This window comes from Myotis nattereri, assembly GCF_964212035.1.
Source record: "Myotis nattereri genome assembly, chromosome: 9".
NCBI classification, from domain to species: Eukaryota; Metazoa; Chordata; class Mammalia; order Chiroptera; family Vespertilionidae; genus Myotis; species Myotis nattereri.
Window position 1 is genome coordinate 76,793,566 of NC_138084.1, and position 23,538 is coordinate 76,817,103.

Genomic DNA, 23,538 nt, shown 5'->3' on the forward strand with positions numbered 1-23,538 from the left:
TGAAATCCCTAACTTTCTGTGAGAGGGTGCAGGCTGGGCTGAGGGCCCCCCCCTCCCCCGCCCCGAGTGCATGAATTTCGTGCACTGGGCCTCTAGTATATACAGTACGATAGATTTTTGGTTAAAAAAAGAGAAGGTAAATAACTCTACTCATTTACTGTCTTTACATGCTTTAATAAACTAATAAGTATCATTATGGGGGTGGGGCTGAGAACCAATGGGGAAAAATGGATGTTAAATAATTGAATGGGATGAAAGTTTGTGACTCAAAGACATCACATTTTATATCCAAGTACATTTTATTTTTATTTTTTATATTTTTAATCCTCACCCTAGGATATGTTTATATCGATTTTTAGAGAGAGAGGGAAGGAGAGAGAGTGAAAGAGAAACATCGATCAGTTGCCTCCTGTATTCACCCTGACAGGGATTGAATCAGAAACCTAGATATGTACCCTGACTGGGAATTGAACTGGAACCTTTTGGTGCATGGAACAATATTCCAACCAATTGAACCACCCAGCCAGAGCATCCATGTACATTTTAGTACTGACTTGTTTGGTGGTGATTAGGGAAATGGTATTTTATATTGGTAGGTGCTGGGTAAAAAAGCTGAGAAGCCAGACACTAAGGAAGCTTAGAATGCAGATCTAATGCTGATGAAGTTCACTGCAGCTGTTTCCACCTTTCTAGTCACACTCTCTGTAGAGGCTAACACTCCATTGAACTGACTGAGTCAAACCACATATCCAGGCAGACAAGAATAAAAAGAAAAAAAGACACAAAGAAAACAGATCAGTTATTTAATTAGGTTCTTCGTAAGAAATTTAGAACACCAGTTTGTGAGGATAAAGCCCATTGGTGAAAGCAAACACAGAGCAGAGGTTGCCCTAGACTAGAGCCAAGGAATTGCTTTGATTTTTGGCTGAATTTCCGAGTCCATGGCTTTCTGGTCAACCTTGTCTTGGTCTGTAATCTCGTATTTCTCTTTCTGTCTGTCGAAGACCTCATCCTCCTGGTGTCTGGGCTTTCGCAGCTGCTTCTTGAAGGAAACATCAGTGAGATGTTTGGGGATTTCACACCACTGACATCAGTCTTGGTGGAGGTGGCGATGATGAATTTCTGGTGTCTTCTACACAGAGGAACTTGGTTAAGGGACAGAGGTCCAGTCACAAGGAGCAGGCCACTGCTCAGCTGCTTCAGGAAAACCACCCTCTTGCCTTTGGGGCGCTGGTGAGGACAATCAGAATGGTCCCGGGGAGTGATGCTGGCCGGCAGTTTTCTCATATGCTGACAAGGGTTTCTTGTCGTGGCTCAACAGCTTTTGAGACACATCTTCAGTAGGATAATACCCAGGCATTCTGCGAAGTTTAGCCACTCGGGTACCACCAGCTGGTATGGTGACACTAGCAAGAGCTTTCTCCTTTTTGTTTTCAACCCTCAATTTAGCTGCTGAATTCTTCCTCTAGTACATGGCCTTTTGGGAATGCATAGCCGGCTGGGAATATCTGCCAGTTCCTCAGACTAGGACAGGGTTTCAGCCGCAGCGGGGCTTCCCTGTCTTAGGCATCCTGGCCGTGAGGTTACCCTTCTTAACCTTGCCATCAGCATTGGCCTTCTTCGCTTCAGGTTTCTTCTCAGTTTTTCACCCGCCTTATTGCAAGATGAGAAAGAGCAAGGAAATCTTTGTGTATTAATAAACATCTCTTGTGACGCCCATGTAAATTAATTTTGCCAAATAGAAAGAACACACCAAATTAATGATAGAAGTAAGAATGCAGAACAAGCCTATGTGGTCAAGTCTATGCTTAAGGGGTAGGAACTGGCCAGGAGGGGCAAAGCAAGCAGGAATGATACTTGCCCTGCTGCCATTTGACTTAGCACATCATTTACCACAGTCATAAAAAAGACAAACAAAGCAAAACAACAACAAAAAAACCTCCAAATACTTGGCATTCTTAAATAACTTTTAAAAAGACAGAAACACCCAGTTTAATACTAGTTTCTAAAATCTAAATGAAGACCTGAGACCTTGTTGTAAGCTGCTAACTACCGAAAGCACACAACTTTATTCCTAATTTTTCAGTATTGGTATCTACAGACTGATGACAATGCTTGATATATGGTAATTATGTAAGGAACAAGCAACTATCTTGGCAACTTTTTTTTTTTCTTTCTAAAGACCTTCCGTATTCTTTGGAGAGCTCAATCATTCTCAAGTATGGTCTCTCTTGCAAAATAGTGAAAGTACTAATTCTTTTCTTAGCGGTTTTGTGTCTGAGTTCTCCTTTCACAATTGGTAATGGTTGAAGCTGGGTGAAAGGTACTTCAGGTCCTTTTACTCTTCTCTCCAATATTGTATATAGTTGTCTTTTGGTATCTACAGGGCATTGGTTCCAGAACCCCCATGGACACCAAAATCCAAGGATGTTCAAGTCCCTTATATAAATGGCACAGTATTTGTATATAACCTATTTACACTTTCCCATATACTTTAAATCATCCCTAGATTGTCTAAAATACCCACTACAATATGAATGCTACATAAATAATTGTTATACTGTATAGTTTAGGGGATAATGGCAAAAAAATCTGTACATGTTCAATACAGAGACAGTAATTATAGGCCTAGCTACATAGTACACATCAACCACAGCATAGCATTTTTTTTATCTGAATATTTTTGATTTGCAATTGGTTGAATCTATGATGCAGAATCTGCAAGTGCAGAACCTGCAGATTCAGAGGGTCGGCAGTATATGCTCACATTTCTATAATTAAAAATGTATAGATAGGGCTATATAGAGTATCAAAGAGCTATAGAGCTATTGTCAGTGCTTTTATGCAATGACATAAGGCTTAGTCTAATTTTAACTAGTTTCCAAACTTGAAGGCTACTTTGAGGCTGTCCGTGCTACCAGTATAAATGGCAGACCATGGTAAAGAGAGCACTGGAGTTGGCTGCCTGGAACCAAGGAAAGTTATCTTTTGTGGTTCTGAAGCTGGTGTTTTCTGGCTTTACTAGTGAGGTTAGGTTCCTCAATCTCAAATAGCAATGAAGGGAGCCAGAGTTTCCATATTATTTGCTACGCTCAGTGTGCACATCAAAAACAGATCCAAAAGCTATGGCAACTGAAAAATATTTGTTTTAATCAGTGTTTGGGAAACAAATGCTGGTATTTGGCTTCAGGATTGGCTTCTTCAGCATTGATATTGGCAGATCCAATTCACAATAAAGTCCTACAGCAATTGTGGTGTTTTTAAAAACCCCATATGGACTTACTTGAAAAAAACTGCTTGGTACATTTGCACATTTTTATTTCCTGGAGGTTCCTTTGGATTTGTTTGGTTCTGGTATCATGATTATTTAAAATATTTTCCCTTTAAATATAAGAACAAATTTGTTACATATAGTCATATATATGTATTTAACAAGTATTGATTGATCTACTAGTATGAGGCACTTTTCTTAGAACTCTGGAAAAATATAAAAATGAATCCGATAAGTATTGTCCTCTCAGCAAAGTTTGAGCCCCATAAGGGGCACATGTTATGGGCCAGACATTGAGCTAGGTGCTGGGGAATCGGAGGTGAATATGCAAAGTTCCTGACTTCATGCTGCTGCACATAATCAAGACAGATAAGTCTAGAGAATAGAGAAGGATTTGTGGAGAAAATGACCTTGAAGCTGGAAGTATAATGGACAAATTAGAGTTAGCCAGACAAAGTGGAGTGGAATCAAAGGTATCTTTTTAAAAATTTTTTTATTGATTTTATTTATTTATTTTTAGAGAGGAAGGGAGAAGGATAGAGAGATTGAAATATTGATGAGAGAGAAACATTCATCAGCTGCTTCCTGCACATCCCCTGCTGGGATCGAACCTGCAACAAGGGCATGGACCCTGACCAGGAATTGAACCTGGTGACCTCTTGGTGCATGGGTTGATGCTCAACCATGCCACACCAGCTGGGTTACCTACTTCCCTTAATTTCAGAATTGGGTCATTGATTCTCATTATTTGGGTTGTTTAGAGTGTTTACCTATTTCCCCATCCTTCGTGACTCAGGCTTGGTGCATTGAAACTGGATGTTGGATCTTCTGAGACAGTGTATTTACAAGAAACCCTCCTAGATGTGAAATCAGTGGGCTCATGGGAGTGTGTATGTCCAGTGCAGAGGCAGGGGACCAATGACACTCTAGAGAGGCTGGCCACTCTGATGCCATTTGAGGGAAAGCCTTGATCCCTAAGCACCTCTTCCTGTAAGATCTGGTCCTGGGTCATCTCACCTGCAACCCGTGTGCCCTTCTGCATCCCCATCCTTCTTCCCCTGCTCCAGCCCAGAGAGAACACACAAGAGGTCATTACAGGGGTGGGCAAAAGTAAGTTTAGTTGTTCATATGGAAAAAGATATGCAGGTTATGATTATTACACAAAAGAATAACTTACAAGAATAAGCTGCGTTTCATATACTCACAACTGTAATCCTACTTCTGTCACCCCTATATTCAAGGCTATTGCAACAAGGGAGAAAGGCCAGAACTCAGTCTGAGGGCACCTTCACGGAAACAAAAGGCAGGGAGGTTTCTAAGCACTGAGGAGAGGTTGAACTATGGGGAGGGGTGTGTCCAACATTTTGGGTTTGTTTCCAGTGCTTTTCCTCTGTGTTTTCTATTTAGTACCCATCAGAGTTAGGCTTCTACCCTCCTATGGAGAAATATGTATAGTAAATATGTCCCTCGCAGCCTGCCTTGGCCATACTTTAGGTGTTACCCCACCAGAATCTGGGTGGTGTGGGCACCTATGTTCTTAAAAGCTCCCCGCCCCCCCCAGTGTCCTCAAGGAGAACAACAGGTAGAGCCACAGGCCCTGATCCCAAAGCTGCCACCTCACACAGGGGTTGCTGGGCCGGGAACTCTGATCCCCAGAGTTTGCCCGCTGCTGGGCGAGATGCCCATGCTGTATAGCTAGTTCCCTGACAGCTACGAGGCCTGGCTAAGGAGAAGGGGCCACTGCCTGTCAATATGCATTATTAGCAATAACCAAAAACTGGAAGTAACTCAAATGTCCCTCAATTGAAACATGGGTAAAAAAAACTATGCTGTACTTACACAATGGAATATTATTCAGTAATGAAAAATAAATGACGTTCTATATCCATGCCACAACATGGATGAACCTTAAAAACATTATGATCAGTGAAAGAAACGAGACACTACAGGTTCCACCATTGAGCCCAACGTTGGCTGTTGATTTTAAGGTTTATTTAAAGACACATGACAGCTGGAGCTGTTCAGTCTTTAGTTAAATGATTCTATGCGTGCACTTAGGAGTTTAGGTGCAGCATTATAAAGGAGAATTTCCACTCTGATTGGGCAGCTGTCGGTTGGTTTCAAAAACTGAGAGTTGCTATGAACAACTATATGCCAACAAACTGAACAATTTAGAAAACATGGATAAATTCCTACAAACACACAATCTTCCAAAAGTGAATCAAGAAAAAAACCCATAAAATCGCTTGACTAGTGTGGCTCAGTGGTTGAGCATCGACATATGAACCAGGAGGTCATGATTCGATTCTGGTCAGGGCACATGCCCAGCTGTAGACTTGATCCCCAGTGTGGGGCATGTAGGAGGCAGCTAACCAGTGATTCTCTTTCATCAGTGATATTTCTATTTCTCTCTCCCTTCTTCTCTGAAATCAATAAAAATCTATTTTTAAAAAAGCAAATAACAAAACATCTGAACAGACTAATTGCAACAAATTAAATTGAAGCAGTAATAAAAAAAAAAAAACTCCCAACAAAGTCCTGGACTGGATGGCTTCACAGGTGAATTTTATCATTCACAGAAGAACTAACACTTATCTTTCTCAACTATTCCAACAACTCCCAAGCTCATTTTAGGAGACCAGCACTATCCTAATTCCAAAACCAGATAAAGATTCTACAAAGAAAGAAAATTACAGGCCAATATCCCTGATGAACATAGATATAAAAATCCTCAATAAAACAAAAGCAAACCAAATTCAGAAATACATTAAAAATATCATACACCATGATCAAGTGGGATTTATTCCTGGGATGCAAGGTTGGTACAGTAACTGCAAATCCATTAATGTGATACATCACATAAACAAAATGAAGGATATGATCATATCAATAGGTGCAGGGGGAAAAACATTTGAAAAAAATCCAGCACTCATCCCATTTATAATAAAACTCTCAGCAAAGTGGGAATAGAGGGAACATATCTCAACATAATAAAGGCCACATATGATAAACTGACAGCTAACCTCATACTGAACAGGAAAAAAATGAAAAGCATTTCCTTTAAGATCAGGAACAGGACAAGATGTCTTTCACAACTTTCACCACTCTTATTCAGTATACTGCTGGAAGTCCTAGCTACAATAATCAGACAAGAAGAAATAAAAGGCATCCAAATTGCAAAGGAAGAAGCAAAACTGTCATTATTTGCAGATGACATAATACTCTATATAGAGAATCCTCAAGATTCCATCAAAAACTACTAGAATTAATAAATGAATTCGATGAAGTAGCAGGATATAAAATAAATATTCAGAAATTGGTCACATTTTTATACACCAATAATGAACTATCAGAAAGAGAAACTAATAAAACAATCCCACTTACAACTGCATAAATAAAATACCTATAAATAAATTTAATCAGGGAGGTAAAAGACCTTTACTCAGAAAACTATAAGATACTGAAGAAAAAATTGAAGATCCAAATAAATGGCTGCATATATACCATATCCATGGATAGGAAGAATTCGTATCATTAAAATGTCCAATCTGGCACAGCTGGCGTGGCTCAGTGGTTGAGCATCGACTTCTGAACCAGGAGGTCACAGTTTGATTCTGGTGTGGGGCATGCAGGAGGCAGTCAATCAATGATTCTCTCTCATCACTGATGTTTCTCTCTCCTCCCCCACTTCATCTCTGAAATCAACAAAATATATTTTTAAAAATCGTCCAAACTACCCAAAGCAATCTATAGATTGCAATTTCTGTCAAAATGCCTATGATGTGTATCCTAATAATCCTAAAATGTGTATGGAATTACAAAAGACCCCAAATACCCACAGTAATCTTAACATATGAAAAAATGCTCAAAGTCACTAATCATCAGAGTGACACAAATTAAAACCAAAATGAGATATAACTCACACCTGCCAGAATGACTATCAATAAATCAACAAACAATTGCTGGTGAGGATGTGGAGAAAATGTAACCCTTATTCACTGTTGGTGGTAATGCACAGGGGTGCAGCCACTGTAAAAAAAAAAGTATGGAGTTTCATAAAAAAATTAAAAATAGAACTTCCTTATGACCCAGCTATCCCACTTCTGGGAATATATCCTAAGAATCCCAAAACACTAATTTGAAAGAATATATGCACCCCTATGTTTATTGCAGCATTATTTATAATAGCCAAGATCTGGAAATAGCCCAGGTGCCCATCAGTAAATGAGTGGATAAAAAAGCTGTGGTACATTTACACATTGCATAGTGGTACATTTTATACTATGCAGCTGTAAAAAAGAAGGAAATCTTACCTTCTGTGACAGCACGGATGGATCTGGACATTATTATGCTTAGTGAAATAAGTCAATCAGAGAAAGACAAATACCATGTGATCTCTTATATGTGGAATCTAATGAACAAAATAGAAACAGAGGCACGGATATATGGAACAGATTGAGAGCTGTCAGAAAGGAGGGGGCTTGGGGATTGGATGAAATAAGGTGAAGGGATTAACCAAAAATCATCTCTATATATAAAAGCCTAAGAGACCGAACGACCAAACAACTGGTCGACTGGTTGCTATGATATGCACTGACCACCAGGGGGCAAACGCTCAATGCAGGAACTGCCCCCTTGTGGTCAGCATGCTCCAACGGCCAACCTCCCCCTGCCCCTCCCCCCAGCATCCCCCCGATCGGCCCCAATTGGCCAACTTCCTGTGGTCCCTCCCCCCGGCTGGCCAACCGTCCCACAGTCCCTCTCCTCCACCAGTTGTCCCCCCACCAATCGGTCCCAGTTGCTGGCCAGGCTGAGGGACCCCACCTGTGCATGAATTCGTGCACTGGGTCTCTAGTATATACATAACACATAGACACAGAAAACAGTGTGGTTATAGCCAGAGGGGAAAAGGAGTGAGAGTTAGCTGGAGCTTGGCAAAGGAGGGTGGAGAGGGGAGTGGGAACTAAAAGAGACTTTCCTTAAGGTGATGGGTGCACGATGCAGTGTGCAGATGATGTTTTACTGACTTGTATACTTGAAATCTGTATGGTTTTGTGAACCAATGTCATCCCAATACATTCAATTAATAAAAAATAAAAATGAGGATAATACCAATACCCAGCTTATATGGTTCTTGTAATGATTAAATGAGGATATATGCTTAAAGTAGTGCCTGCCACATCGTAAAAGCTCATTAAAATTTATATTTGGGTGACTCCTGTGGGTCTGATGCTCTTTTGGTTATCATGGATACAACAGAAAAAGACAGACAAGACCACCTAGCTGGAATGAGTACAAATTTTGGCATCAGATAAAACTGGATTAAACTCCTGCCCTTGCCACTCATACTGAGGTGTGAATATAAACTGAACTTCTCTGGATCCATTTGCTCAAATGTGAAGTGGGGATAATAAAATTATCTATATATATAAAAGTCTAAGCAACCATTACAACCAAACGACCAGGACGACCAGTCAACCAGTTGCTATGACGCACACTGACCACCAATGCAGGAGCTCCCACAGCCAACTTCCTGTGACCAGCCAACCTCCTGCTGGCCCCTCCCCCCCACTCGTGCATGAATTCATGCACTGGGCCTCTAGTTATTAAATAAAAAACTGTCTGGGAAGAGAATGAGGCTCAGAGAGGCAAAACAACTTGTGTGAGGTTACACAGCTAATAGGTGGCAGAACTGGAATTTGAACCCATATCTATTAGATTCTGGGTTGCCTGCCATGTTACATGGCTTCTCAGAAAGAGAGGTGGCTATAAAACTCACAGGGTCAAAAGGATTACAAATCCAGTGAAGGCTTCCCCCAACTGATGAACACCTGCAAACTGAAGCACATTACACTGAGGCCCTGTGGAAACTCCGCTGTGAGAAATTAGGTAAGGTGTCTAGACTTACCTAATTTCCATTAGTTTCCTACAGAGCCAGGCTTGCCAAGTTTTCCTGCAACACAGGAACTTGAAGAGCCCTAACACAGGAGTTTGGAGACATTAGGTTTCTCTAATCTCGCCAGGCACAAGAAGAGTGGTCAGCAGCAACTGAAGAGGACAAAAAATGAGAAAATATTGCAATGGGTGCTCCTGACAACTCATATTATTCAGGAGATATTAAGTGCATTGTTCACCACTGTAAACATCTTTTTAATGTTTATGATACCTATTCAAAAGCACCTTGATGGATGCAACCCAATGGCATTTGGTATGTGTATTTGCATTTCTTTCAGAAATATGACTTTCAAGTGATAAAAACTGAGCAAAGCTATTAATGTGTGAATATGTACTTGCATTTCTTTTGTTCTAGGATACTTTGTAAATCACTTCTTTATATATCCTATATAATAAAAGGCTAATATGCAAATTGTCCCCTCGACCAGGAGTTCGACTGGGAGTTCAACTGGGAGTTCAACCAGGGGGCAGGGCTGGCAGGCCAACCACCTGTGACCCTCCCCCTGGCCGGCCCCACCCCCAATCCGCCCCCCACCCCCACATCAGGGCAGGCTAGCCAGACCCCATGCATGAATTTGTGCACCAGGCCTCTAGTGTTTATATAACACATAGACACAGACCGTAGTGGCCAGGCTAGTCCTACATAACGCAAAATGAGGTCCATGACCCTGTCCCCTGGAAAATTGTACTATGGATGTTTGCTGTGCTGCAGATGGGGCTCTGAGAATCTGGGAGCTGATTCAAGGCGGATTGATGGGGCCAAAAAAGACAAAAAACAACAACTCCAAATCTGGGAGGAGAGAGACCAGGAGGAGCATGCAGATGTGGCAACATTTCCCAGTGTGTTCCACCCAAGAGGGGCTTGGGAACAGGACAGGCTTTCAGGAATCCTGGCACTTCTGACCCCAGCGGGACGTTCACAATGTATGGGTCCTGTTCAAGGTTATGTGACTCTTGAGATTAAGCTATCCCCTTGGCTTAGCCCCACTTTTCCCAGTCTCTGACCATCGCGCAACACCTGAAAAACTGGTTCCTTAGAGAAAGCTTTCAGAAATATGGCTTTCAAGTGATAAAACGGTGTAAAGCTGTTAATTATTGTAACTAAGAATAACATAAATACACATGGTTATTAGCTCAATTCTTTTAAATGAAATGACTTGTCAACTCAGTTAAGTAACTGATCAAATTAGACAATCTGCTGCTTTGATTGATGTTTTCCACCCCCAATTTAACTGGTTTACTGTTGGATTTAGGACTCCTGCACACAACCAATTTAACTGTAAGGGATGAATTCAGTTTTAAACCCATTACCCAGTTCTCTAGAGTGATTAGGAACACCAGTTTCGGAGTCAGATGTGCTGGGGTTAAATCCTGGCATCTTCACTTTCTAGAGGTGTAACTTTGGGAAAGTTCTGAACCTATTTAAGCTTCAGTTTCCTTACCTATACAATGACAACGAGAATAACTGGACCTATTTTATTGGCTTGAGAAGATTAAAATAATGCAGATAAAAAGTTTAGCGCAGGACTGGCACACAGTGAGTTCTTTTTTTTTTTTAAATATATTTTATTGATTTTTTACAGAGAGGAAGGGAGAGAGATAGAGAGCTAGAAACATAGATGTGAGAGATACACCGATCAGCTGCCTCCTGCACATCTCCCACTGGGGATGTACCCGCAACCCAGGTACATGCCCCTGACCGGAATCGAACCTGGGACCTTTCAGTCCGCAGGCCGACACTCCATCCACTGAGCCAAACCGGTTTCGGCCACACAGTGAGTTCTTAATCATCATCACCACCATTATCAAAGGAACGGGTTGAGGATAATAGTGAACTGTGACCCTTCCAGTCTCTGCGATGCTATAGAAAAGCTGGGGTCTCTTTGATATCAATGTAGGGAGTGTAATATATTCATTAGAGATAAATTATGGTCTTGTTGGGGTTGGCTACATGCGGGTCACTGACCAAATGATGTCTCTGAGCACACCGTACTTTGTGGCCAGGTGTGTTTTTGTGGGTGCGTTAATCCTCACCTGAGGATGTGTTTTACTGATTTTAGAGAGAGAAGGGAGAGGGAGAGAGAGAGAAACATCGATGTATGAGAGAAATATCCATTGACTGCCTCCCGAATGGGCCCCCACCAGGACGGAACCTACAACCTAGGTATGTGCCCTGACCGGATGGAAACTGCAACCCTTCGGTGTACAGGAGGATGCCCCACCGAGTGAGCCACACCAGCCAGAGCAGCAGGTTCATGCATCACATAGCCCACAGCTTATGGCTGCAGCTGCTGAAGGACGGGAGTGTGACCTGCGTCCTTCCAAGTTCTCTGTCACTAGCCAGGTAGTCAAGGTGAGGGACCCCAGGCCCCGAAACCTCCCTATGCTGATGTGACCCACGGGCTCTCTGCAGGGCAGCTAGCAGAATGAGGACCAGGAAGAGAACCACGGCTCATCAAGGATGCGGCCACCACGAGGAGCCATGGGATTCTCCAGGGACCAGCAGTGGCCAGCGCACCTGCCTCCTGGGCACATGAGACCGGCCTGATGATGGGCGTTCCTGGCTGGAGTGGACCCTCAAGCTCGCCCAGATCCCGGAGAGACAGAAAACCAAGTGGCGTCTCGGGGACCAATGCCTGGCAGCCCGGAGCAGCCCGGGGGAAACGTGCCTTCCATTCCTGAGACACAAGGATCGTCCCCATCTCCGAAGCCCTAAAGACCCTGCGGGATGGGACCTGCAAAGACCCGGGCGGAAGCTCCCGCGGCCCCTGCGCGCTGGGCCGGGCCTCCGGGACACCGGGAGGACGCCTGCGGGGAAGGCCTCGCTGACCCAGGACATCCCGGCAGCTGCGCTCCCACCCCGGTCCTCAGGGGGAAGAGGCCTCGGGCCACGTGGCCCACTCTGGTTGGAGGGCCCGAGGCCAGGAAAGTGGGGAGACCAGCCTCCACCTCCTTGGGGGAGACTGGAGGTGCAGGAGGGCCGATCCCCGCCCTGGATGGGGTCTCACAACCCGGCCCGGGACCCGCTGGATGCCCGAACTTCAATCGTTCCGGGAAGGCGGGGAGACCAGGCCCCAGGAGTGGGGCAGGAAGGAACCCAGGAGGGAACTGCGGGCTCGCTGGGTGCTTGGGCCCCACTGACCGTGCGCCCCGGGGGGCCCTCCGCCCCGCCTGGGTCCGCGCCCTCCGCGGAGGAGCCAGGCCCGATGAGGCCACTCCTGACACCAGGGGGCTCTGCTCTCCCAGGGGGTGGCATGGCGCAGCTGTGGCTTCCGGGCGGAGGCATCGCCTGAGGACACGGTCCCGGTCCCGACGCTGGGGGTGGACGGGCTCCTGGCAGATGGCGGGCAGCACCGGCCTGGGCGCACAGTGCGCACACAGGACGCCCGGAGGAGCTGCGTCCACCCGCTCCCTCGCGCTCCGCGTGGCTTGCAGCGCCGACCCCACCCCACTCCTGGGGACAGGCCGCAGGCCGTGGCTCAGACAGACGGATCTGGTGGGGAGGTGGAAGCCACGTGAAAGGGGAACCTGTGGCTGAAGAGCAGGTGTGAGGCCTCCACGGGAAGGTCGCAGGCGGGCGTGAGGGGACCTGCGCCAGGGGACGCAGGAGGCTCAGACACAGCAGGATCGTGCCACAGCTGGGATCCAGAGTGAAAGGAGAAGGTCTGCAGACCTGAACTCCATGGGGAAATCGTTCTCTAACCACTTCGTGCAGCCTGATCTTCAGGACAGGTGATAGGAAGCTACCCCACCATGAAGAATCAACTAAGTGTGCTGAGGATCACGTGGTGAAAATGGAGGAGGAGGACCGAGATCCCAGGCTCTGGGCGCCCACGCGGAAGAGATGCTTAAGCCGGCAAAGGAGATGGCTCAGGCCTGAGCAAGGCCCAGGGGAGGCCTTGGCCATCCGTGGAGCCTGCGGAAGGGGCAGGTGCACATCCACTCGCTGGAGAAGACCACGGAGCAAAGGACTAAAGAAAACTATGAACTGATCAGACTCTGGGATGACCTCATTTCCAAACTGGAGAAGATCTGGTGTGTGCGTCCCTGACCAGTGCGGGCCCTCTCTCCTGTCTGTCCATCTGTCTGATGCTGTTAGGTTTCATGCTCTTTCTTCTCTCTCATTACCTCAACTGGTTTTGAGATTACATTGCTTTAAAAAGAAGACCATAATTTCCCTTCAGTTAAAAAGAGACTAAAGTGGTGATTGGGATGTTGGACATTGTCTCTGGATGTCCAAAGTCTTTATGATACAACTAGAGGCCTGATGCACAAAAATTCATGCAAGAGTAGGCCTTCCTTCCCTGGGCTCCTGGCACCGGCTTCCTCCGGGACCCGGGACCCGGGCTTCCCTCCTCTGGCCACCAGCAGGCAGCCGGGACCCAGGCTGGCTTCCCTTGGGTGTCCATAGGCACCCAGACCCGGCTGCTTCCCACCTGCCCCGGCTTCATCAGGAAGGACGTCCCGAATGACATCCAATCTAATTAGCATATTACCCTTTTATTATTATAGATATTATTATAGATTAGCCTAATATGCTGCTCTGATCCTTAGTTTGTATCCATTCTTAAAGTGAAGTAGACCTCATGCCTGGTAAGCCTGTCATGTGTGTCCTGTGACCTTCAACGACAACCTGAACCTGAAAGCCACTCCAGTGGTCTTGAAAGTATTATGAGATTTGTAGTTAAAAGTATCTGGACTTGGTTTGGCATTGCCATGTATTCACTGGGTGACTTTAGGCAAGTTACTTAATTTCCCTGAGCCTCAAGTTCTGTTCTGTAAAATAAAGACAAAAACACACATCTCATAGAGTTGTGATTCATTAAATTACATAATACTAGAGGCCCAATGCACGAAATTCATGCAAGAGTAGGCCTTCCTTCCCCCTGCTGCCGGCACTGGCTTTCCTCTGGCACCCAGGACATGGGCTCCCCTTGCAGCCCTGGCTTCATCTGCAGACATCTGGTCTGGAAGGACATCTGGTCTAATTAGCATATTATGCTTTTATTATTATAGATAGGCCAAATGTCTAGAACAGTGCCTAGCCCCCAAACTGATGGATGATGATGCAAAATGCCCAGTAGAATACCTTGCCCTGGGCCTAAAAAAGATTTTTCTACAGACTTCTCTCTTGCTTATTTGATTCCATCTGGGTCAGGAACCAAATCCCTAGCTAATTATAAAGTTGTCCCTTTCCCAGGATTTAACTCTCTCTCCACTCTTACTAGGGGTGTCTTAATGTACAAATAGAGCATTAGTTTCACAAAGACAGAGAATGTCCGGTCATGTGTAATTCCTGTCCCTATTTTTTTGCAAAATGCTGAACATACCTACAATTATATGGTTAAAATATAGGACATATATTAGAGAGTTGAAGCAATGAAACCTGCACAGGTATGATGATGTCATGTACTCATGGCCAGGCTCAGTGTGGACTCTCTCCTGTGTCCAGTGGGGAGCCAGCCATGGCAAGCTTTTGAGCAGGGGAGTGGTATGATCAGCCCGATAAGTATTTATAAAAACAATGATTATATTATTGACATCAATGACAATGGTGCTGCTAATAGGGAAATTTGAGCTCTTCCTTGGTACCCCAAACTGTGCTAAATCCTTTACACCCATCATGGCATTTAGTCCCTACAATGATCCTCTGAGCTTAGAATATTGGGTAATTGGCTGTGTGCTGGATGGATTGAAGGGAAGAATGACTGGAGTCTTTTGAGACTCCAGGCCTCAATTAAGGGAGGACAATAAAAATGGAGCTGACAAGCCCCCAAGCCCATAGCACATATTTGTCAATTGTACTGGTCAGCCAAGTAATTTCTTACTTCAGTAAAATATTCAACCAAACCATTTTAATCCCTTATGTCAGAAGAGTCAAAGAAGTCATAGCTTTTATAGAAAGAACCTTATTGGGTTTAAAGGGAGTGGTGTGCCTCATTTGTAGCTGGTTCATAATGTCTCCAGAGAGGACATTCTAAGAAGTGTCTATGGCAGGTGCTGTGCACAGTGTAATTCATGAAGTAGCTGATTTGGGGCCATTTTCTCCCAGCTACAGGCTGAGCCCTCCTGACTTGAGATTTTTTTTTTTTTCTCTTCAGTGAAATTTAGGGGCTATTCTGAGTCTTCTGGTTGGCCACTATTTTACTTCTCTTCAATTCCAGCTCTACATGTCGCCATCATTCTGTCAAGTCAGAAACCAGTGTCATCCTAGCAGCCCACTCTGCCCAGTCCTATCAGGTCACCAAGCTTGCCAGAACAAAGCCCCAAGAGTTCTTGCATTCATCCTCTTCTCTTCATCCCGCTGCCACCACCATCAGGGGCACCACTATTGCTCATAGGAGAACAGCAGTGGTTTCCTACACTGGTCTCCCTGACCCCAGTCTTGCCTCTCTCTCCATCCTATTCTCCACATTGCGGATAGAGGGCTGTTTTGAAGATTCAGATTTGATATGCTGCAGAGATTTAATATGTCTCCAGCAGTGAAGGCGTCTGGGAAATGTTGGACTCGCTGTGTAACTTTCTGTGACTGTTTAACTCTCTGTGATCTCAGGTTTGGCTGATTACCCAGAAAACCGGAATACTGCCCAAAGATAAACGCCAGGCCCCAGGAAGGAGGTTAATGAATACATGCAGTGAGGGTAACTGCCTGCTCTTGTCTGTTAACGTTGAAATGTATTATTCTTTCTGGTGGTCTTATGACTACCACTACCCACCATATGGTTTTACTACTAACCCCCTATGAAAAAAGAGACCCTGTCCTGGGTGGGGCGTGGATTTCTTCCCAGCCAGCCACCCTGGGAGTAAGCAGCTACTTTGTCAGTCTATATAAGTTAAAGGTCTTAGGAATTTGAATAAGGCTACGTGTCAGTTTTTCAGAATCAATCCTGAATTTAGATTTTTTGTGAGCAACTGGCACTGTGAGCAAGATTCTGAAGAACCCACGAAAGTTAAGGGCAAAATGGGTGGAAAACAGGCTCCACTGGGGGAAATCCCAGGATAGCCAAGTACTCATACTTTGGGCCAGTTGGCACAAGCATTGAAGGCTTGGGGACCAGTGCATGAGTTTGGGGACCCCTGAAAACGCCTGCCAGGGTAGCAAAGTTATGGGAGAGGCTGAAGATAAGGAAAAGAAAGATGTGAAGGCCACAGTGGCAGCAGTAGCCTGACCCCTCTTGGGAAGAGGCACTAGTGCTGGCCGCTACAAATAGCCATTTGGAAGAGGACCTTCGGTTAGAAAGGGAAGCCCAGCTGGTACAGGTGGTTACTACTGAAGGGCTCTCGCCACGTCTGCAGAATAGTAATGAGAAGGTAGAAACCTTGGGCTGCAGGGTGGCGCAAACGGAAAGGAAAGAGATTGCCGGGTCACGGGTTCCAGGCAGTCATGGTCAGGGCAAACTGGGATCCCAAGACTTTGGACCTTATGGAGGATTCATTCCTCTCTTCCCCCTTGTTGGAGGAGGAAGAAGGGGATGGGATAGAGATACCAGACTTAGAAGTACAAACGATGATGATTACAAAGATTAAGATAAAGCAGCCACAGCCATAGGGGGTGAACCCAGCAGATCTCCCTGTGCTGGAGAGGCATCAATTTACTTCCACGGACATGTACTTGAGTGCACTGCCTGCTGCCTGTAAATGTAGACAAAGGACCTAAGGCCTCAGTCTCATCATCTGTAAAATGGGATCATGATAGCAACTCAGCGTCCTGTGATGACCGAAAGAGATAGTGTGTGTAACTTGCTTATCACAGTCCAGTAGTTCGCACCACCTTCTCCATAGTTCTGCTTTTTGAGGTTTTAGTTACCTGCAGTCAATTGTGACCCAAAAATATTAAATGGAAAATTCCAGAAATAAACAATTCATAAATTTTAATTTATGGGCCATGAAATCTTGCACTGTCCTTCTCTGTCCTGCCCAGGATGTGACTCACCCCTTTGGCCAGTATATTCACACTGTATATGCCACCTGCACATTTGTCACTTAGTAGTCATCTGGGTTATCAGATGGATGGTTGTGATTTGCAGTGCTTGTGTTCAGTACCCCTTATTTTACTGAATAATGGCCCCAAAGTTCAAGAGTAGTGATGCTGGCAATTCAGGTATGCCAAAGAGAACCTTAAACTTTATCATAGATATGTATGTGTAGGGAAAACATAGTCTATATAGTGTTCAGTACTATCCACAGTTTCAGGATCTATTGGGGGTCCTGGAACGTATCCCTGTGGATAAGGGGGGCTACTGTATCTGGCAAACAGTGGTACTTTTTGATATTGATTTTGTTTGCTCTCTGTTTGTGAGATCCGTCCACAGGTTGCATGCAGGTTATTTTGCTCATTCTCAGTGCTGTGTGGTACCCACTGTGTGAATATGCTTCCCTTTATCCAGTTGGCCATTGATGGGCATTTGGGTAGTTTTACATCTGGGGCTTTTAGGAATAGTGGTGCTAAGAACAGTCCATTTTGTGTGTGTGTGTGTGTGTGTGTGTGTGTGTGTGTGTGTGTATGTGAACATAAGTACACATCTTATGTTGGGACTTTATAGAGGGAAAACTGCAGAGTTCCAAGGTTTGAATGTATTCAGTTTTAGGAGATATGAACATAGTTGTCCAGAGTGTTGTATCAACTTCTTCAGCCGTTAGCACCGAGTGGAGTTCCAGCTCCTCCACACCCCCAGCAGCACTGGCCGTCGCCTCTTTCATTTTATGCATTCTGTGATGCGCAGTAGTGTCACGTTGGGTTGTCCAATTGCATTTCACTGAAGACTAATGGGGTGGAGCACATATGTATTTGAGTTTTAGCAGGGGATATAGCCTCTTTTGTGGAAAGTCTATTCACATCTTTTGCCCATTTTCTGTTTTTTGTTTGTTTGTTTGTTTGTTTGTTTATATGTGTATGCAACAAGCCTTTCCTGCTACATGGCTTATCTTTTCATTCTCTTAGTTGTGCCTACTGATGAACAGAAGTTCTTCATTTTAAAGTAGTCATTTTTTTCCTTCGTGGTTAGCACCGTTTATCCTAGTTATGTAATCTTTACCTACCTCCAACATCATGAAAACATTCTCCTTTCTTTTATTCTAAAAGTGCATTGTTTTTACCTTGCATAATTACATCCGCAGTAAATCTGGAATTGATTTTTGTATGAGTTTGAGGTCAGATTAAAGATTTCCGTATGGAAAATTGGCCGGCATTACATACTGAAAGGATCACTAAATTTTTGTTTTCAGTCTAAGAATAAGGTATTTTAGCTGCAGTCACCTGAAGTGCTTGGTGTATAACCTGTAGCAGTTCATTCACTTAATCAGCAGCATTAAGTGAGGTCATGCTCTGTGCCAAGCTCTGGGCTAGATGCTGGGAACACGTGGGCACTGCCTTCAAGGTTCCCAGGGGAGTGGACACATGATAAACGGCCCACAGAATGGGTCTGTCCTACTCATCTATGTATTCTCCAAGCCTCACGCAGTGCCCAGCACATAGTAGGAGCTCATTAACTAGCAGCTGCTATGGGCAACAGGACAATATTATGTCTCTGGCATTTGGACTTTGTCAAATAACAGCCTGTTCCAGGTCTGTGCTGTGTGCTCTGGGCACGTCACACCATCTCTCTGAGACTCAGTTTCCTCTTGTGTAGGATGGGAACTCACATCACAGGGTCCTGTGGGAGTTCAAGGAGCTGATCTGTGAGAAAAGCCTGGCACATGCTGAGTACTTGACAAGTTATAACTATTGGAGTTACGTTGTCACCATAATGTCATTGAACCCTGGTAAGCACTCAGGTCTCTGTTCACCTCTGGACAACAAGAAGTACTGAGCACATCAGCTCTGTGTCTCGTCCACACTGTGACCTAGGAATCAGGAATGATGGTTGTCGTAGGTGGGTGCAAGAGCAGCATCTAGTGGAGGAGAAGGAAAAGTGACTGTCATGAGGACATTTGGAAGAGAGTTTAAAGGCTGGGACAAAAGTTGGCAGAGAAGCCAGGAAGGTGACTCACATGTGCTGTCCCTAGCAGGGGGTGAGACAACATCGCCGTGCTCTGAATTCTACTAAATATTTAAGATAGAAATAATATCAGTCTTGGACATGTATTTCCAGAGAACAGGTACAGAGGGAACACACCCACGCTGCTTTCACTGAATCAGGCGAATCTTTTATTTTATTTTATTCTTGACAGTATTACAGATGTTCCCCATTCCCCTCCCCTTTTCCCACCACCAGGTGGGCTATGCATATATACATACAAGTTCTTCCCCTCCCCGAGATCTATTTTGTTCATCAGTTTATTCTGGTCATTAGATTCCATGTGTAAGTGAGATCAAGTGATACTTGTCTTTCTCTGACTGGCTTATTTCGGTTAGCATAATACTCCCCAGGTCCCTCCATGCTGTCTCAAAGGGTAAGAGCTCCTTCTTCTTTTTTAAATATATATTTTAATTGATTTCTTAGAGGAAGGGAGAGGGAGAGAGAGGTAGAAACATCAATGATGAGAATCATTGATTGGCTGCCTCCTGCACACCCTCTACTGGGATAGAGCCCGCAATCCAGGCATGTGCCCTTGACTGGAATTGAACCTGGGACTCTTCAGTCTGTAGGCCAATGCTCTTTCCACTGAACCAAACCAGCTAGGGTAGAGCTCCTTTTTTTTTTTTTTTTTTTTTACAGTTGCATAGAATTCCATTGTGTAGATATACCACAGTTTTCTAATCCATTCATCTACTGATGGGCACTTGGGCTGTTTCCAGATCTTAGCTATTGTAAATTGTACTGCTATGAACATAGGGGTGCATATATTCTTTCTGATTGTTGTTTCAGACTTCTTTTTTTTTTTTTTACTATCTCATCACTGTTTTGTGTTTTTTTATATATGTTTCTTCTTCTTCTTCTTCTTCTTCTTCTTCTTCTTCTTCTTCTTCTTCTTCTTCTTCATTTATTGTCTAAAGTTTTACATATGTCTCCTTTTTCCCCGATTGACCCAGCCATCCCCACCCTGCCAGGGGAATCTTTATTTTATTCTTGACAGTATTACAACCATTCCCACCTTGGTACAAGCCCCCACCCCCCACCCCCAGTGTCTGGGTCCATTGGTTATGCTAATATGCATGCATACAAGTCCTTTGGTTGCTCTCTAACCACCCCATCCCCTGCCATTTGTCTCTGGATCTATTCTTGTTCATCAGACTATGTTGATCATTATATCCCACATATGAGTAAGATCATGTGATATTATCTTTCTCCAAATGGCTTATTTCACTTAGCATAATGCTCTCCAGTTCCATCCATGCTATTTCAAATGGTAAAAGTTCCTTCTTTTTTATAGTGGCGTAGTATTCCATTGTGTAGATGTACCACAGTTTTCTAATCCACTCATCCGCTGATGGGCACTTAGGTTGTTTCCAAATTTTAGCTATTGTAAATTGTGCTGCTATGAACATAGGGGTGCATATATCCTTTCTTGTTGGTGTTTCTGGTTTCTTGGGATATAGTCCTAGAAGTGGGATCACTGGGTCAAATGGGAGTTCCATTTTTAGTTTTTTGAGGAAACTCCATACTGTTCTCCACAGTGGCTGCACCAGTCTGCATTCCCACCAGCTGTGCAGGAGGGTTCCTTTTTCTCCGCATCCTCACCAGTACTTGTCGTTTGTTGATTTGTTGATGATAGCCATTCTGACAGGTGTGAGATGGTATCTCATGGTTGTTTTGATTTGCATCTCTTGGATGATTAGTGACTTTGACCATTTTTTCATAAGTATATTGGCCATTTGTATGTCCTCCTTGGAGAAGTGTCTATTCAGGACTTTGCCCATTTTCAAATTAGATTGTTTTCCTGATGTTGAGTTGTGTGAGTTCTTTGTATATTTTGGAGATTAACCCTTATCAGATGTATCATTGGTGAATATATTCTCCCATATTGGGTTCACTTTTCGTTTTGTTGGTTTCTTTTGCTGTGCAGAAGCTTTTTAATTTGATGTAGTCCCATTTGCTTCTTTTGTCTTGTGTTTCTCTTGCCCTAGGAGAGGTTTTGGTAAAAATCCTTCTAAGTGAGATGTCTAAGATTTTACTGCCTAGTTTCTTCTATAATTTTTATGGCTTTGCAACTTGCATTTAAGTATTTTATTCATTTTGAGTTTATTCTTATGTAAAGTGTAAGCTGGTGGGCTAGTTTAATTTCTTTGCATGTACTGATAAGGGGAGTCTTGATATCACCCCAGCAATAGACATTGCAGGAAAGGGGAATTGCAGGTCAACTCTTCTGAATGTTAGTGGCAAAACCTTATACCAATTTTTAGCCATCTAGACTCTGAGATTTTGGTGAGAAAGGAAACTGGTATTTCATGGAGGGATTTACATGGGTTGATGTGGACAGGGTCACTGGGTCTTTGGGTGCTGTCTGGGAGAGGAGTGAAAATGGACAGTGCCATCAGTTAGGTGGAATGAACATTTGGTGACAGAGGTTAGGAGGGTCTAATGATCCTCAGAGAGGGGTCTCTAGGCTGTGGGCCACATTCTTATGTAGTGGGTATGGAAGAGTCCCTCTAAGGCAGTGGTTCTCAACCTTCCTAATGCCACGACCCTTTAATACAGTTCCTCATGTTGTGGTGACCCCCAATTTCATTGTTACAAATTGAACATAATTAAAGCATAGTGGTTAATCACAAAAACATTATGTAATTATATATGTGTTTTCCAATGGTCTTAGGTGACCCCTGTGAAAGGGTCGTTCGACCCCCAAAGGGGTCGCGACCCACAGGTTGAGAACCCCTGCTCTAAGGGGACACAGGACTCCTGCCCCTGCAGGGTCTAGGGATGGATGAGGAGTTTGTAGAAACTGTATTTTGGTGAGGAAGGACTTGGGCAGAGAAGGTGCACTCTGAGAGCCAGTGCAACCTCTGCTCTCAGCCAAGCTTCAGTCCAGGCTGCTCAGAGGGTTGTTCACATCAATAGTAAGTGAGATATGAGGGGCAAAGGCATAATTCATTAACCACTGAAGCACCAGCCCAAATGGCCACTTCCCTAGTTAATTCACATTGACTGCTCATCCAGGTTGATCAGTTGAAGGGAAGCTCATTCTTGGCAGAGTCATCACGTGGTAGTTGGCTCAGAATGTTCTGAGTTCTGAGTCAGCTTGGGAGTCACGCAGACCACTGGTCACGAGTGATCAGCTGGTCATTGGGAAGGCTCAATGTTAGACAGCTGACAATGTGAAGATACTGGGGGAGGATGGCCACAAGTGCGCACTTCCCCTGGTCCTTCAGAGAGGCTTTATTTGGGGAAAACAGCATCATATTTTGGTTAGGAATTAAAACAAAGAGAAAAGGCCTTTCTCTGGGTCATGATTTTGTCCCTTTTCTTGGCTCAAGTGCCTCCTCCAGGGTATCAACCCTCCTGAGATATCCGAATTTGAGAAACGGTTCAATGGAAGTGCTTGGTTCAGGGGTCCAAGGTATGATCTAGAGGACTGGGGATTCAGGGATCTCTATCCTCAGGGCACCAACTACATTCCTATTCCAGATCCAGTACTCATTAGTTACTCTAGGAAAGCTACTTAACTCTTCAAATTTCAGTGCCCTGAACTATAAAATATAGGTATAGACCAGCCGTGGGCAAACTACGGCCTGTGGGCCGGATCCGGCCCGTTTGAAATGAATAAAACTAAAAAAAAAAAAAAAGACCGTACCCTTTTATGTAATGATGTTTACTTTGAATTTATATTAGTTCACACAAACACTCCATCCATGCTTTTGTTCCGGCCCTCCGGTCCAGTTTAAGAACCCATTGTGGCCCTCGAGTCAAAAAGTTTGCCCACCCCTGGTATAGACTCTGCTCTGCCCACAACACAGGGCTGACATGAGCATGGCAGGAGATGATAACATATTATTTATGAGCTATAAAGAAAGCATTACACAGAAGAGTAAACTCCTACCCGCCTCTACCCCAAGTCTCCTTTCTGGAAGCAGCCACTACCAAATTTCTAAAGACACTTAATAGTTGATCACTCATAGAACACTTAATGACAAACCAGTTATTTTTAAAGGCTTTACCTGTATTTAATAATTTTTAGCTTCCTACCATAATCCTAAAGAATAGGTTCCATTAAGTTTTCGAAGGACAGTGCAAAGAACTGAGGCACAGAGGGCTCACATAACCTTCCTGAACCGAGGTCCCCAGGCACCAGCACCCATGCTCTCAGTCACTGTGCTCTGTTGATTTTCTGTACTGTCTCATTGAAATAAAGACATTTGTCCAGGCAATCTGTATTTAGGTGTTTTAAGTGCATGCTGAACCGCAAGATCTTAAAGCCCAACTTTGATCCAGGTG

General features: G+C 44.2%; 1 pseudogene across 1 annotated transcript; it reads right to left on the reverse strand.

Annotated features, from left to right (window-relative positions):
* Positions 1-827: 827 nt before the first annotated feature.
* Positions 828-1,360, reverse strand: LOC308525612 (large ribosomal subunit protein eL6-like; annotated as a pseudogene). The gene has a single exon. The product of its transcript is annotated as a large ribosomal subunit protein eL6-like (transcript).
* Between the last annotated feature and the right edge of the window lie 22,178 nt (positions 1,361-23,538).